The 17,324-nt window shown below is 36.9% G+C and overlaps 1 protein-coding gene across 3 annotated transcripts in view; it reads left to right on the top strand.

Annotated features, from left to right (window-relative positions):
- The window catches only part of nrg3a (neuregulin 3a), a 519,285-nt gene that overhangs the window by 80,862 nt on the left and 421,099 nt on the right, over positions 1-17,324 (top strand). The window lies entirely within an intron of this gene.

The following is a 17,324-nucleotide window of genomic DNA, read 5'->3' on the forward strand; positions in this document are numbered from 1 at the left end:
ACGGCCAAAAAAAGCAATTACGTCATGTAAAATATTCAAGGCTTTTATTTTGAAATTTTCAGTATGCTTAATTTTAAAGTTCCAAACTAATCCCATGTGTAACAGTGCTTTGGATGAAAAAGTCACATAAAGCCAAAAACAGCAATTACCTGATGTAAAAATATTCAAGGCTTTTATTTTGAAATTATTATTATGCTCCATTTTAAAGTTCCGAACTAATCCCATGTGTAACATTGCTTTGGATGAAAAAGTCATATACGGCCAAAAAGAGCAATTACGTCATGTAAAATATTCAAGGCTTTTATTTTGAAATTTTCAGTATGCTTAATTTTAAAGTTCCAAAATAATCCCATGTGTAACAGTTACTGAGTTAAATCAGTTATATACAGCCCATAGCAGCGGGTAGTTCTAAAGGCCAGTTCTCAGTCCTGATCTGTTTCAACTGAGGATAGATAGAACTACAATGATGCGTATTTGTAGTCCAAACCAGCAGCCAATAGCCTCTTGAGTTCCGTTGCCATGGTAAATAATGGTCTCAGCAGGTGTGAGCTCAGAGCTCTGAGCTCTCAAACACACAATTGTGTGTTTGAGCAAACACGTTTTACTGACAAAAAAGCATTGGAAACAAATCCTTCTTGTTCGGGAACCGTAATACATATTCGAAAAGCGTTTTAAGCGTATGACAGTTCAATGTGTCTTCTGCGATAGTCCCGAGATTCATATCTGTACCTCACTCAGAACATTTACAGTGATGAGAGAAAGAAATGTTGTGCCCAGATCTGAACCTACATCGGCTGTCACTCTAATTTGAGCAAAAATGAGAAAGTTTGGGTCGCTTAGAGGCAAATTGTGGACAAACCGTAACTGGTATCGACGAGCCGTCTTCACTTTCGAAGAGATCACAGACGTATCTACAAAATGAAATTTGAATGGCATTTCTAGGTGAATTTGTGACGACACAGCAAATCCTCAAAAATAGGGTATTTCTAGGATTTTTCCCATTGAGTTATAATGGGGTTTTTTTCGTAGTTTTTTGCGAATTATGTCGCCACGTTAACCCCAAATCCCACCAGAAATAATAGCTCCAATGGCGTGAATTTTCTGCACGTTTTGATACCTCATTTATAGGTGTGCACCCAGCGGTATGAGCCGCATTAACGGTTACGGAAGAAAAATAAAGAATATTAAAGAGACGCTTCTCTCCGACAATAGTAATAGGTTCCTGCCATTGCTTTGCATGGCAGGCCCCAACTAGAAAATTTCGGAAGAAATTTAGCCGGGGCCTGCCAAGGCGCGCCCGTCGGGCATGGGCCCGGCGTCGTCACGCCACAAATCGGCGTTGACGCTAAAGAACGCCGCAACGTAATCAGTGGCACGCGGAAAACCGCAAGAACGTTAAGCGAGGCGGACGTGCACCATTCGGTACGATTTAAAATGTTGTCAAGGCTTTTATTTTGGAAGTTTTGTTAAACTTCATTTCAAAGGGCCAAACTAATCCCATGCGTAATAGTCCTTGGGTTAAATCAGTTATATAATGCTGAAAACGCAAGTAGTTGATGTAAAAATATTCAAGGCTTTTATTTTGAAATTTTTGTTAAGCTTCATTTCAAAGGGCCAAACTAATACCATGTGTAACAGTGCTTTGGATGAAAAAGTCAAATAAAGCCAAAAAGAGCAATTACATGATGTAAAAATATTCAAGGCTTTTATTTTGAAATTTTCAGTATGCTTCATTTTAAAGTTCTGAACTAATACCACGTGTAAGAGTGCTTTGGATGAAAAAGTCAAATAAAGCCAAAAAGAGCAATTACGTCATGTAAAAATATTCAAGGCTTTTATTTTGAAATTATTATTATGCTCCATTTTAAAGTTCCGAACTAATCCCATGTGTAACAGTGCTTTGGATGAAAAAGTCATACAAAGCCAAAAACAGCAATTACATGATGTAAAAATATTCAAGGCTTTTATTTTGAAATTATTATTATGCTCCATTTTAAAGTTCCAAACTAATCCCATGTGTAACAGTGCTTTGGATGAAAAAGTCATATACGGCCAAAAAGAGCAATTACGTCATGTAAAATATTCAAGGCTTTTATTTTGAAATTTTCAGTATGCTTAATTTTAAAGTTCCAAACTAATCCCATGTGTAACAGTGCTTTGGATGGAAAAGTCAAATAAAGCCAAAAAGAGCAATTACGTCATGTAAAAATATTCAGGGCTTTTATTTTGAAATTTTCAATATGCTTAATTTTAAAGTTCCAAACTAATCCCATGTGTAACAGTGCTTTGGATGGAAAAGTCAAATAAAGCCAAAAAGAGCAATTACGTCATGTAAAAATATTCAAGGCTTTTATTTTGAAATTATTATTATGCTCCATTTTAAAGTTCCAAACTAATCCCATGTGTAACAGTGCTTTGGATGGAAAAGTCAAATAAAGTCAAAAACAGCAATTACGTCATGTAAAAATATTCAGGGCTTTTATTTTGAAATTTTCAATATGCTTAATTTTAAAGTTGCAAACTAATCCCATGTGTAACAGTTACTGAGTTAAATCAGTTATATACAGCCCATAGCAGCAATTAGTTCTAAAGGCCAGTTCTCAGTCCTGATCTGTTTCAACTGAGGATAGATAGAACTACAACGATGCGTATTTGTAGTCCAAATCAGCAGCCAATAGCCTCTTGAGATCCGTTGCTATGTTAAATAAGTTTCACACCAAGGTGTGAAGTGTTAGTGAAAGAGCCTGAGAGCCTCAGAAAATCCTGTCGCATGACTTTGCTCTGAAGCACCGTGACAGAAAACCGTACGGTCTAGATAAATTTCGAAAACATTTTACCGGAGCAGACAGGCGTATCAATGTGAGGACCGATTTTGATACTAATCGTGCGATATTTGTGGGCGTGATGGCGATTTCAAAAATGATTTGGGTTGAAAAAGTTGTCTTGATCTCTCACTCTAATCAGCGAGAGAAGCACTCTAACTTTAGGAAAAATGAGAAACTTTGGGTCGCTTAGAGGCAAATTGTGGACAAACCGTAACTGGTATCGACGAGCCGTCTTCACTTTCGAAGAGATCACAGACGTATCTACAAAATGAAATTTGAATGGCATTTCTAGGTGAATTTGTGACGACACAGAAAATCCTCAAAAATAGGGTATTTCTAGGATTTTTCCCATTGACTTATAATGGGGTTTTTTTCGTAGTTTTTTGCGAATTATGTCGCCACGTTAAGCCCAAATCCCACCAAAAATAATAGCTCCAATGGCGTGAATTTTCTGCACGTTTTGATACCTCATTTGTAGGTGTGCACCCAGCGGTATGAGCCGCATTAACGGTTACGGAAGAAAAATAAAGAATACTAGAAAATTTCGGAAGAAATTTAGCCGGGGCCTGCCAAGGCGCGCCCGTCGGGCATGGGCCCGGCGTCGTCACGCCACAAATCGGCGTCGACGCTAAAGAACGCCGCGACGTAATCAGTGGCACGCGGAGAATCGCAAGAACGTTAAGCGAGGCGGACGTGCACCTGTTCAGTATTATAAAGTAAGTATATCAGCTAAAATCAGCAGAAACGCTAATGTTAGCGTCATTGCTTTCATCAGTATGTGGGAAATCACTAGGATATTTTCTGTAATTGATTTACTCCATTCAGTATACTAAACATTGCTAAAAAGTAAAATAAATAGCTAATAGCTTATTGAAGCTAAAATGCTAACGCTAATGAACCTTGCATTGAACTGTTTAGTAACAGTTCAATGCTCATAAACTGCAGGAAGGCAGTTCATTAGCATTTACCTAATGATTGTCACAAATATAAATTTTCAATAACGCACACACACACAACATATTACAGTTTAAAAATATATATTGACCTTATGTTAAAGATTTCTACAAACGTTTTACAGGTAAAGTTTACAATGAACCAAAATTACAACATTTAAAGAATACCATAAATTTAAGAATCTAATGTCTCTGCAATAAAAAGAAATTGCTATCTTTTTTATTTTTAAACAACACCTCATATTGTTAAATAACTGATTTTATGTATTCAAGTTTTAAATATTACATTTGAGTTTGCATGGATGTAAAATTACTGCTCAGTTTAAAAATTACAGTATTTTTAAACTGAGCAGTTTAAAAATATGCTCAGTATTTTTAAACTGCTCAGCTAAACTTTGCTGTTTAGCTCGTTAGCTTGTCGATGTTTCAGTTTTATTCGCTGGGAAAATTATTCTTTGTCTGCTTTGAAGATAAGCAGACAAATAATAAAAAACAAGTTTTGATATTAACTCTCAACTTCATTCACAAAACTTTTTCGTTATTTATTACGCAACGAACATGCATTTCACATAAGAACAAAACAATGAGGTGACGTTGCCTGTCCTTGAACACAACGCTGATCCCTCTTCACCCTGTCAATAACTCACACACATCCTCATTGTGTTGTGTTCTGTAAATAAACAAAACACAAGCAAAATCAATAATCTATATGCATATTCCAGTATACTGAGTTTTGGTTTTACATTCATTCTATTTAAATGTAGTTTGTTTGTGCTTACCAATGTTTTCTGGCCGGATGTCAGGCACCGTTTTCCCCTGGTCAGTTTGTCGATGTCTGGTTTTAGTTCTATTCTGTGGCAATCCGCAAAACGGCGTGTAGGTTTTCGTCAGTAATGCGCGATCTGTGCTTGGTCTTGTTTAAAGTCATTATTGAAAACATCTGTTCGCACAGATAGGTGCTTCCAAACGTGGACAAAACACGAGCTGCGTGGAGTCGAAGCTGTGGCATCAAATCAGGGGGCAGTAGACGGTAAAAGTAAAAGTCCTCGATTGAAACATCACGGAACTTCGCTCTTTAGCTTCTTAGCTTGTCGATGTTTCAGTTTTATTCGCTGGGAAAATTAATAATCAGCTTGAGGTGACTCTGCTGCACTCTAGTGGCGAGAAGCCGTAATGTTGGTTGGTAAGAATCGGAAGGCATTATGGGATATGTAGTTTGTAGTCAATTCGTGCTCAAAACCTATTTTAAGTCAATCAATGGGGCTGTAAAACGGTGGTAGGGGGGAGAGGGCCACATAAAATGACGTAGCGGGCCACATGTGGCCCGCAGGCCTTGAGTTTGACACATGTGCAATAGAGGATCTATCTGCTGCTCATGCAAAACAGTCTATTTTAATCCCATGTGTAATAGTCATTGGGTTAAATCAGTTATATAATGCTGAAAATGCAAGTAGTTGATGTAAAAATATTCAAGGCTTTTATTTTGAAATTTTCAGTATGCTTCATTTCAAAGGGCCAAACTAATACCATGTGTAACAGTGCTTTGGATGAAAAAGTCAAATAAAGCCAAAAAGAGCAATTACATGATGTAAAAATATTCAAGGCTTTTATTTTGAAATTTTTGTTAAGCTTCATTTCAAAGGGCCAAACTAATACCATGTGTAACAGTGCTTTGGATGAAAAAGTCAAATAAAGCCAAAAACAGCAATTACCTGATGTAAAAATATTCAAGGCTTTTATTTTGAAATTTTCATCAAGCTTAATTTTAAATTGCCACACTAATCCCATGTGTAACAATTGCTGGGTTAAATCAGTTATATACAGCTCAAAAGAGCAATTTTCTGATGTAAAAATATTCAAGGCTTTTATTGTGAAATTTTTGTTAAGCTTCATTTTAAAGTTCAAAACTAATCCCATGTGTAACAGTTACTGAGTTAAATCAGTTATATACAGCCCATAGCAGCAATTAGTTCTAAAGGCCAGTTAAGTCCTGATCTGTTTCAACTGAGGGTTTCACTATAGATAGAACTACAATGATGCGTATTTGTAGTCCAAATCAGCAGCCAATAGCCTCTTGAGATCCGTTGCTATGTTAAATAAGTTTCACACCAAGGTGTGAAATGTCAGTGAGACAGCCTGAGAGCCTCAGAAAATCTTGTCGCATGACTTTGCTCTGAAGCACCGTGACAGAAAACCGTACGGTCTAGATAAATTTCGAAAACATTTTACCGGAGCAGACAGGCGTATCAATGTCAGGACCGATTTTGATACTAATCGTGCGATATTTGTGGCCGTGATGGCGATTTCAAAAATGATTTGGGTTGAAAAAGTTGTCTTGATCTCTCACTCTAATCAGCGAGAGAAGCCCTCTAACTTTAGGAAAAATGAGAAACTTTGGGTCGCTTAGAGGCAAATTGTGGACAAACCGTAACTGGTATCGACGAGCCGTCTTCACTTTCGAAGAGATCACAGACGTATCTACAAAATGAAATTTGAATGGCATTTCTAGGTGAATTTGTGACGACACAGAAAATCCTCAAAAATAGGGTATTTCCAGGATTTTTCCCATTGACTTATAATGGGTTTTTTTTCGCAGTTTTTTGCGAATTATGTCGCCACGTTAAGCCCAAATCCCACCAAAAATAATAGCTCCAATGGCGTGAATTTTCTGCACGTTTTGATACCTCATTTGTAGGTGTGCACCCAGCGGTATGAGCCGCATTAACGGTTACGGAAGAAAAATAAAGAATAAAGAGACACCTTGTTGGGTGTAGAGTAATAGGTTCCTGCCATTGCTTTGCATGGCAGGCCCCAACTAGAAAAACAAAATTTCGGAAGAAATTTAGCCGGGGCCTGCCAAGGCGCGCCCGTCGGGCTTGGGCCCGGCGTCGTCACGCCACAAATCGGCGTCGACGCCAAAGAACGCCGCAACGTAACCAGTGGCACGCGGAGAACCACAAGAACGTTAAGCGAGGCGGACGTGCACCATTCAGTACGATTTAAAATGTTGTCAAGGCTTTTATTTTGGAAGTTTTGTTAAACTTCATTTCAAAGGGCCAAACTAATCCCATGCGTAATAGTCCTTGGGTTAAAATAGTTATATAATGCTCAAAACACAAGTAGCTGATGTAAAAATATTCAAGGCTTTTATTTTGAAATTTTCAGTATGCTCCATTTTAAAGTTCCGAACTAATCCCATGTGTAACAGTGCTTTGGATGAAAAAGTCATATACGGCCAAAAAAAGCAATTACGTCATGTAAAATATTCAAGGCTTTTATTTTGAAATTTTCAGTATGCTTAATTTTAAAGTTCCAAACTAATCCCATGTGTAACAGTGCTTTGGATGAAAAAGTCACATAAAGCCACAAACAGCAATTACGTCATGTAAAAATATTCAAGGCTTTTATTTTAAAATTTTCAGTATGCTTCATTTCAAAGGGCCAAACTAATCCCATGTGTAACAGTGCTTTGGATGAAAAAGTCAAATAAAGCCAAAAAGAGCAATTACATGATGTAAAAATATTCAAGGCTTTTATTTTGAAATTTTCAGTATGTTTCATTTTAAAGTTCCGAACTAATCCCATGTGTAACAGTGCTTTGGATGAAAAAGTCATACAAAGCCAAAAACAGCAATTACATGATGTAAAAATATTCAAGGCTTTTATTTTGAAATTATTATTATGCTCCATTTTAAAGTTCCAAACTAATACCATGTGTAACAGTGCTTTGGATGAAAAAGTCAAATAAAGCCAAAAAGAGCAATTACATGATGTAAAAATATTCAAGGCTTTTATTTTGAAATTTTCAGTATGCTTCATTTTAAAGTTCCAAACTAATCCCATGTGTAACAGTGCTTTGGATGAAAAAGTCATATAAAGCCAAAAAGAGCAATTACATGATGTAAAAATATTCAAGGCTTTTATTTTGAAATTTTCAGTATGCTTCATTTTAAAGTTCTGAACTAATACCATGTGTAACAGTGCTTTGGATGAAAAAGTCAAATAAAGCCAAAAAGAGCAATTATGTCATGTAAAAATATTCAAGGCTTTTATTTTGAAATTTTTGTTAAGCCTCATTTTAAAGGGCCAAACTAATACCATGTGTAACAGTGCTTTGGATGAAAAAGTCAAATAAAGCCAAAAAAGAGCAATTACGTCATGTAAAAATATTCAGGGCTTTTATTGTGAAATTTTCAATATGCTTAATTTTAAAGTGTAAAACTAATCCCATGTGTAACAGTTACTGAGTTAAATCAGTTATATACAGCCCAAAGCAGCAATTAGTTGTAAAGGCCAGTTCAGTCCTGATCTGTTTCAACTGAGTATTCCACTATAGATAGAACTACAGCGATGCGTATTTGTAGTACAAATCAGCAGCCAATAGCCTCTTGAGTTCCGTTGCTATGGCAAATAATGGTCTCAGCAGGGTGTGAGCTCTGAGCTCTGAGCTGTCAAACACACAAGTGTGTTTGAGCAAACACGTTTTACTGAAAAGAAGCATTGGAAACAAATCCTTCCTGTTCGGGAACCGTAATACATATTCGAAAAGCGTTTGTAGCGTATGACAGTTCAATGTGTCTTCTGCGATAGTCCCGAGATTCATATCTGTACCTCACTCAGAGCATTTACAGCGATGAGAGAAAGAAACGTTGTGCCCAGATCTGAACCGAGATGGGCTCTCACTCTAATTTGAAGAAAAATGAGAAACTTTGGGTCGCTTAGAGGCAAATTGTGGACAAACCGTAACTGGTATCGACGAGCCGTCTTCACTTTCGAAGAGATCACAGACGTATCTACAAAATGACATTTGAATGGCATTTCTAGGTGAATTTGTGACGACACAGAAAATCCTCAAAAATAGGGTATTTCTAGGATTTTTCCCATTGACTTATAATGGGGTTTTTTTCGTAGTTTTTTGCGAATTCTGTCGCCACGTTAACCCCAAATCCCACCACAAATAATAGCTCCAATGGCGTGAATTTTCTGCACGTTTTGATACCTCATTTGTAGGTGTGCACCAAGCGGTATGAGCCGCATTAACGGTGACGGAAGAAAAATAAAGAATTATAATAAAGAGACACTTTGTTGGGTGTAGAGTAATAGGTTCCTGCCATTGCTTTGCATGGCAGGCCCCAATACTTAAAGAGACGCTTCTCTCCGACAATAGTAATAGGTTCCTGCCATTGCTTTGCATGGCAGGCCCCAATAAGTCATTTTTGGCTAATGTGATTTTACATTTTTGGCAAAAAAACTGGTGCCAAAAGTGTAAAGGTTTGCAAATTTGGCAAAAAATATGACTTTTGCCATTATTTTAGAAAGGTGATGATATGTAACATGACAAAGATGTGGAGTCACAGATGTAATTGAAGTTTCACTCAAGTTGCAAAAACAAAGTAATAATGATAATAGTGGGGCTGCATTTAGAAGAATGTCTCTAATAAATACGCGTGTGGCACGAAGCAGCAACGTGCTGATGAAAACATCGGGCAACGTGGTTTGGGGCAACGGAGTTGCTGACAACTATTCCCGATCATGTTTTGTTGATTCATCATGGGTTGGAGTTAGCCCTCTCCTCCCACCACATCTGACACACACATGCAGATTTATGTTTTTTCTCTCCTTATTACCCACACATGCACAGACACGCAAACTCACATTGAAAAGAAATGTAGCGGTGGGCTATCGCTCTCACAAATGCAACAGGGAGCCTGACTCGTAGCAAACAGATAAAACCATTACAGCCACGGAGAACAGAGAAGTTCTTTTTGCCGATAAAAAATCAATTAAATTTGTGCCCCATTTTCCTGCTAACATTTGAGCTCCAAGCTTCAGTTCAAAATAGAGCAAAATCAAGCAGCCATCCTCATACTGGCAGGAAATATTATCTTTATTTCATATTTTCTTTAAAAATTATGTTCTGTGTGATTTAATCTGAATATTACAGAGGAAAATGAGACGCTAAGGTAGAATAATAAATATAACATGAAGCATCGTATCGAATAATAATATTGAAAGAGGGAGAAAAGGCCCAATCCTATTAAGTATCATTATAACTGAATACAGTGGATCCCTATCTATTCATGGTTCAGTATTTGCATATTCATCTTTTGTTCATAATTTTTCTGTCAAACAGAACTCCAAACTATAGACACGTTGCATGTTATCGTTTACATCCAGAAATTTCATGCATAAAGGTGGAGGGCAAGAAGGCAATTCTTTTACAGGCCATCTGTAGCAGAGTTTTTCCTACTTTAGACGTTACAGTTCTTGCAATAATGCCTCCTACTGTTTGTGAAGAGAATCCTATTTGGCACGACAAAATAAACACACAAATATACTGAATTTCCCTTCAGTCCAGCGTATGCAAAGAAGGATAAAACCAAAGAAAATTGAACTTCTTTAACTTCCAAATTTGTATGAAGACACAGATTAGTTTTCTCCATCCTTTATCTCTTCTTTATTGATCTCCTCAGACATCCCAATGTTGTTTCTGGCTTGTGTTTCACAACATTGCAATAAAACATTTTGGCATGTCTGCCAACTCTCCCCCTTTCTTCTCCCCCCATCACAATACACAAAGAAATGTACCAATTATGCACACAGTGCTGCGAGAAATCAAAGATCACAATATTTAGCTTTCAAGTGGAATTCTTAACGTTGTACAATTTAAAAAGACGAACATCTGTTGGAATAAATTAGTGCTGTTGTGACTCCAGATTCATTCATTCAAATAGCAACTTTCCATTTGTCGTTTTTCAGGCAAACACTGTGGCAGAAGTTTCCCATTGACACCAAGTACGTTGTCATTATTAGCAGTCCTTCAGTACATCCTCTTTGTATTTTTGGCTCAGCCATCAACGTTGCCAACAGCCATTGCCATTTTTATGAGCGTCAGCCAGCATGTAGTGAACTCACCCTGTAAATGAAAGCAGAGTCACTGTGAAGCACACCATTACTCCTCCATTGTTTTCCAAAGTCTTTCTGCTTCCAGCATTCTCATAACGATGTCATGTCCCAGTCCCAAACGACCCAGTAGCAAAGCTGCAGCATGTAACTGATAGAGATGATCCTCACTGTGTTTGTAACAGCAATATACAGTTGATTAATCTGTTTTATCATAAGACACTTATTTTTTCATTATAGTAGTGCAGGGAATTAGAAATAGCCTAATTAGCTTTACCATGCTTTACAAATACAAATGAGTGGTTATGTTAGTTTAAACATAAGAATTTTATATAAATGGATGACATATAGCTAATGAGGTTGACCAACATTGTCTAAGATGTTGTTGGTCTGACTATTTAAGTCAGTGGTCTCCAACCTGTGGCTCTTCAAACCCTCCACTGAGCTCATAATGACTTTAGCCAAAAATGCTAATGATATGCTAATCCTAACACCAAGAAAACTGAAGATTTTTTAGTTGCGTTTGGGCAATACAGTATATACAAAGAATTTTTGCAGAGTGTGGAATATTGTTTTTTTTAATGACATTTTTTTTTGTCTTTTGGTTTGAAAAAAATTGCTTTTTTCTAAGGTGCACCGATCGATCGCCCCCGATTTCCTAAATTTTGGGTGATCGGCCGAAACGTACATGTGAAACCAACCTAGTTTACATTTGCAAAGGTCTAAAAAACATATTAGAAATGTACTTATGAGAGCTCTACCTCATGTGCTCTCAAAAGAAATTTGTATTGTTTCACTGATGATTTTCAATCAAATAAGATTAGAACACTAGTATATTGTGACCCTATGAATAAATCAGTCAAAATTGGTATGGGCAGGTCGGTGATTGCAGTCAGTGCACCACTACTTTTTTGGCATCCTTTTCTATAAAAATGTAATGTTCCATTAAAGATAATGTATTCATTTCCTGGATATGTTTGATTAATTTGCTGGATTTTAAAACCTAACGATCTCATCAGTGTCGTTCTCAATAGCCTCTCCTGTCTTTAGCTGTGTTTCCATCAACGTTTTTCTGAGCACGTTCTGAAGAATTGCATTAGAAAAGGTTGATGGCATTGGCAAAATTTGACAAAAAATGTCATTTATTATGCCACAAAAAAGTTTTTACGTTCGTTGTAGGTTGTTTTGGGTTTTCTCCAAAAGAGTTAAAACAATTTCCCTAACAAGTATTCACTGGTGTCGATTCGGGGTCTGTGCTTTACCAGAGGCACAAAACTCTTCAAAATTTCAAAGTCTGAACCTCAAACTCTGAGGTGAGAACTGTTCTCTCCATTTTTCTGAGATGTATGGTCCTTGGAAGCAAGCATCTTGTTTACTTCGGCCGTCAACCTCTGACAAAATCACAGTTCGCGTTCCCTGGTTGATTGACTCCAGACTGAGTCACATTTTGTTTTCTTTTTTTAAAGACATTTTAAATGTTTGCTTACAATTCGCTTTACAGTTGGATGGAAACATAGTAGAGGTGCACTGATAACTTGGCCTGGATTTCATTCATTTTGGTACTGTAGATTGGTGGACAGCTGATACTTGCATGTAAAACTCATTTCATCCACCAATCTTATTTAGTTGTGCGAAGGTCTAAAAATCAACCACTGGCCTCTTTTGCTCTGTTGTGAGGTTTGACTCAGACTGGCCCACCAGGTCATGTCTGCACGTTTGTAGTTAACAAAATTCACCGACTGTTACCAAAACAAAAACGTTGCTATCGGCAGGTCAGATTTTTTGAAGATCGTAATCGGATACAGTCCAGAGAATTGCATCCGTAAAACATGACCTGTGACTTTTTTTTTTTTTGACTGATGTAAGGTGTCTTATGCACTTAAAGAGTCTTCCAACTTTCACTACTTTTTTCTTTTTTTTCAATCATTAAAATCAAAAGAATAAAATGAAATTTTCCTGAACGTAAACCTTTTGGTCACAGTGAACTCAGTGGTTTCCTTCAGAAATAGAAAGAGAGAACTCTCCTTGCTGCTCCTGCCCGACTTATCACTGCCTGAACAGACACACCACTTGTAACACACTCAACCAGATAGCACCAGGCAATTATTCCCATACAAGTTCAGCACTTAGTTATAAACATAAGTTGATTCTGATCCTTTTCAGTTCTGTTTTTTTTTTGTTGTTGTTCGTCATTATTTAATTTGATATTTAGGCACAAATGAATCAGGATTTGCTGATTATCTATCAGATATCTGCCCCTATTTGGTGTCTATTTCAGCTGATGGGAAAGTCTCATACACATGGAAACACTCACACACTCACACACCAACCCTATCGTCTGTGTGCAAGACGCCAGCTGCAGGGATAAAGGTTATATCTGATAGGTGTTGCTCTCTCAGCAGATATGCGCCACCCCCTTCACGGAGCCACTCAAACACACACTGTGGAGAAATTAAACTGCGTATTGAGAAAAAAGAAGACAAAAAAAAAACGTGCGAAATATCCGACATATTTTGCAATGCAAATTTCAGCCTGCGGTCTCCCGAGGTCCATCGTAGACAGCAGGCGCGACCAGACGGACGCGCGAGCTTGTGCTGCGGCTTTCATTTTGTGTGCTCCCCCAGCTCCTTCTGCTCTGTGTTTCTCTCATTAAAGGGACTCAATTTATACAGATATGTATGCATCTCATGGCCGGCGACTCGAGTGGTGTGTGTGGAGTAATCGAGCTGGGAGGTAAACAGACTCTGCTGGACAGTTGGCCATGTTCTCTGCTAACCAGTAAAAATCCGAAACGACCAACTAAGAAGCTCATTATGGACTATAAGATTGCACTTAATGGACTTTTGTTACTCTCCAGCTATCACTTTAGCTTTCCCATGCATAAGTATGTGGTTGAACTTGAGAGGCTGATTTTTACTGCGGTTCGTGGGATATAAGAGACCACATAGCACACAACCCAGGTTTGGTAAGGAAAAGCCAAACAAGAGCCTTTGTTTTGGTAGCTGTGGCTAGAAAACATCTTTTATAGTCGATGCTGTTAAATCTAATCCATCATTTTGAAATTATTTACTTTGTTAAGATAAACTTACATGCCAGTCAAACTGTTCATCACTGCATACATTAGTGGCTGGGATTTAATCAGCAGCATGTGGAGAATGTATCTTCAAAGTTAATGTATTTCATAGATCATTCAAAAATGTACAAGTGTGAAGATTTAAAGGTCACAACTGTGTCGGTCAGACTATCTGAACAGTGGAGCTAACATTTTGCTTGGCACTTTAGCATTTTTGCTAACTTTGAAAATGTTTAGCGCACTTAGCTAAGCAAATGTACTTTTTATAAAAAAAAGTCAAAATGAAAACAATCAATTTACTGGAAAGTTTTGTAAAATTTCTGAAAATAAAGTTTTGATTATTGACTTAAGACTTCATCAAACAGATGTTAATATTCATGGTTTATATTTATATATATTAAGGACAAACAGACTAAAAAACTGTTTCTACCCTGAGCTGTTGTTGCACTGAACACAGCAAATCCATCTAAAACCTGATCTTCATTCATTCTTAACATTCCAGTTGTTCTGTTTCTTTGAGAGTTGATATTTTTTAAATTTTGTGGTGCTTTATTCATGCACCATGATGTAAGGAATTTTGATTCTAATTTATTTTGTGAGAGAAGTCTTGTTTGTCTTGAGAAGTTTTGTTTTTTTCCTCCTCATAGATAGATAGATAGATAGATAGATAGATAGATAGCATTTATTGTCATTGAACAGGATTCAACGAAATTTCTGTTGCAGCTCCCGTGCAAAAAGTCACATATATACAATAAAAATAAACAAACACACAATAATAATAATAACAATATATACAACTAAAATTAACTATAGGCACTCAACCACACCAAAGAAGTAGCAGCAGGTCCAATTATGGCAAAATGCAGATGATGTGACAGTGCAAAGTGCAGAACCCCATGTTCTAGAACTCCAACCCCTTTTATTTCAAGAAACTTTATGGAGCAAATGACAAGTCCATGCAACAAATAAACGAACAAATGATGCATTCAACAAGCCAAATTGAAGTGTACCTTACGGCACACTAGGTTTCCCGTATTTGACTGCAGCCTGCAATTTGCATAAGAGACAGTAGATGGCACTGCTCTCATTATCTAGCTAAAAATGTCACGTGGAAGTAGGATCTACAAACGCATCTACGAAGAACAGGAGACTCTGCAACTGCTGAGAGGAATGAGAACAGAAGAATCCAAATGTTAAACCTGTCAGTGATTAAAACTTTTTGCAGTTTGAGCTGACAGACGTTTTCAATTGGACATGAAAGTGAGAATGATTTATTTCAGCTGTTTAAATGAAGCTTAATGATAAATAAGTAACAGTATTGAATAAAAATGCTGTTATTTTGGAGGTGCTGAGTTGGCAAGCCTACTTTTAGTAGTAAAGGTAATATTTTTGCTAACTTTGAGAGCATTTAGTGCACTTTCACTAAATTAATTTTTCCAGATAAGTTCTTTACTTGACTGTCTTGTAAACTTTAAGTTGAATAACGCTGAAGTTTTATTGACTGTTAGGAATTCTTCCAGGTAGTTAGACGTTCATTTTCTTGTTCTTATTCTGAAGTGGGTGAAGACTGTTGATGCAGCAGATCTGTTCCCTCTCCTCATGTTCTCTTTCTTTGTTTTCAAGAAACTTCATGGAGCAAATGGCATTTCCACACAACAGATAAACCAACAAATATGAACAACCACGGGTGTTAACTTATGAAGGGCCGTTCAAGCCATAAAACATACTGCCACTCTCACATGCATATCTTTCATCTTTCACTTGCATATATTTTGTCTTTCACATTCACACAATTTATCTCATACATTCGCACATCTAATTTCTTACATACATATATTCAATCTTTTACATGAAAATATTTTATCTCTTGCATACATGTATTTTATGTCTTAAATTATATATTTGTATGTCTTACATTCATATAATTCATCTTTCTTATACCTATATTTGATCTTTTACATACACACATTTAGATTCACTGTGCCAATACTATGCTCATTAATTAACCAATTTTCCCCATACTTCCTTAAAATTGAAAGGCATGAATGAATGTGTATGAGAGAAAGTATGGTAGAAATGGAAGTTGGATCATTTGGTGAACTCTGATTGGCTAAGATCCCACAGGATCATGTTCATCGAGTCATTGTGCCATTCAACATGGAGAGGCCAAATGAGTCAGGAGCCCTGCAACAAGACATTGGGGTTTTAAGAGGCGTCCTATCTCAGGAAATGGTCACGTTGCCCTTTAGTCATTTCCCCAGAATGGGAAGCTGCAATTGGTAGCTAACTTTAGCTGCGTTCCAGAAGGTCGTATAAAAATACACGATGCATCATGATGTGCATGGGACTGCATAAAGACGACAAACTTAAAATCAATGGAGTTCAGTCTCGGTTAGCTGCTATTTAATCACTTTTTATGAAAGACCAACATGTTAAATAATAAAAATGCTTGCAAATGGCTTCTACTTGTATAAGGTACAAAAATAAAAAAAACATAAATTGAAATACATTTTGATAACTGCCTGAAAAAAACAAAACATTCAACTTAAACATCAGATGTAGGCGTTTTATTTTGACTGTCGACCTGTACCAGAGCCCTTGTGTGGAATTGAGTTATTTTTATAACTCAATTCCACAACATAAGAACAATGTTGTTTTTGTACATCTATTCAGTTCTACATCAACTTTTTCACTTCCCAAAAACCTGATATTCAGTTAGTTAATGTTATAAAAAATGTAATTCTATCACAGCTGCAAAAGCAAATAAGCTCCTAGCAGCAGTATTGGTATTGAACAAAGAACAGTGTCTGACTAAGACGTGCGCCAAGTCTACAAAGATGCTTAGAGTTGTATCCAGATTGATTTTTACATACTGCTTGAGGTGCTATGCAGCAAATGAATGAAGTAAAAGGAATTGATTTCTGAGTTTTACTGTTTTGATGAGGTAATGCATAACCCGCTGTACATTTGTTACAATTTCATTTGCAATTTTTTGCTATTGTTGTGGAAGTAACCAATAGACTATGTTTCTTTTTCACCCTACCTGCAGTTAATACTAATTCAAAAACATCCAAGGTAAATGTGGGAGTTGCTAGGGGGGCTTTAAATTTTAAACCAAGCTCAAAATGCTAAGAAACTTTTGTCTGCCTGACTATAAAGTAAAAGCTGTTTTTCTCCAGCAAAGTTTGAAATTGCCATTTCTTCTGACTGGTCAGAGTTGCTGTTGGCTAGACTTTGGTTGTGCTGAAATTACTTATAAAACTGTAGCTTAAGGGTCAAAGAAGCCAAGAAATGTTTTTCCTTCAAAGTTAATAAAACAACAAAAAAGAGAGGCAAGTGGCACCTCCAGAAAGCAAGAAACTTGGGAAGAAATACTGGTACAAGGGAAGTGAAAAGAACATTCCCAATAAAAACACACATGGTCCAGTTGAATTACCATTTTCGACAAAGGAATTACGCCCCAGTAATAAGGTGTTGGAGGTTTACATGAAAGATTTTCAGGTGTTCACATCCCAAAATCGTTTTCTATTTAATCCTCTGCAGTGACTCTGTAGGATCCTCTCAGGTCAA

This window comes from Xiphophorus hellerii, chromosome 22 (genome assembly GCF_003331165.1).
Source record: "Xiphophorus hellerii strain 12219 chromosome 22, Xiphophorus_hellerii-4.1, whole genome shotgun sequence".
NCBI classification, from domain to species: Eukaryota; Metazoa; Chordata; class Actinopteri; order Cyprinodontiformes; family Poeciliidae; genus Xiphophorus; species Xiphophorus hellerii.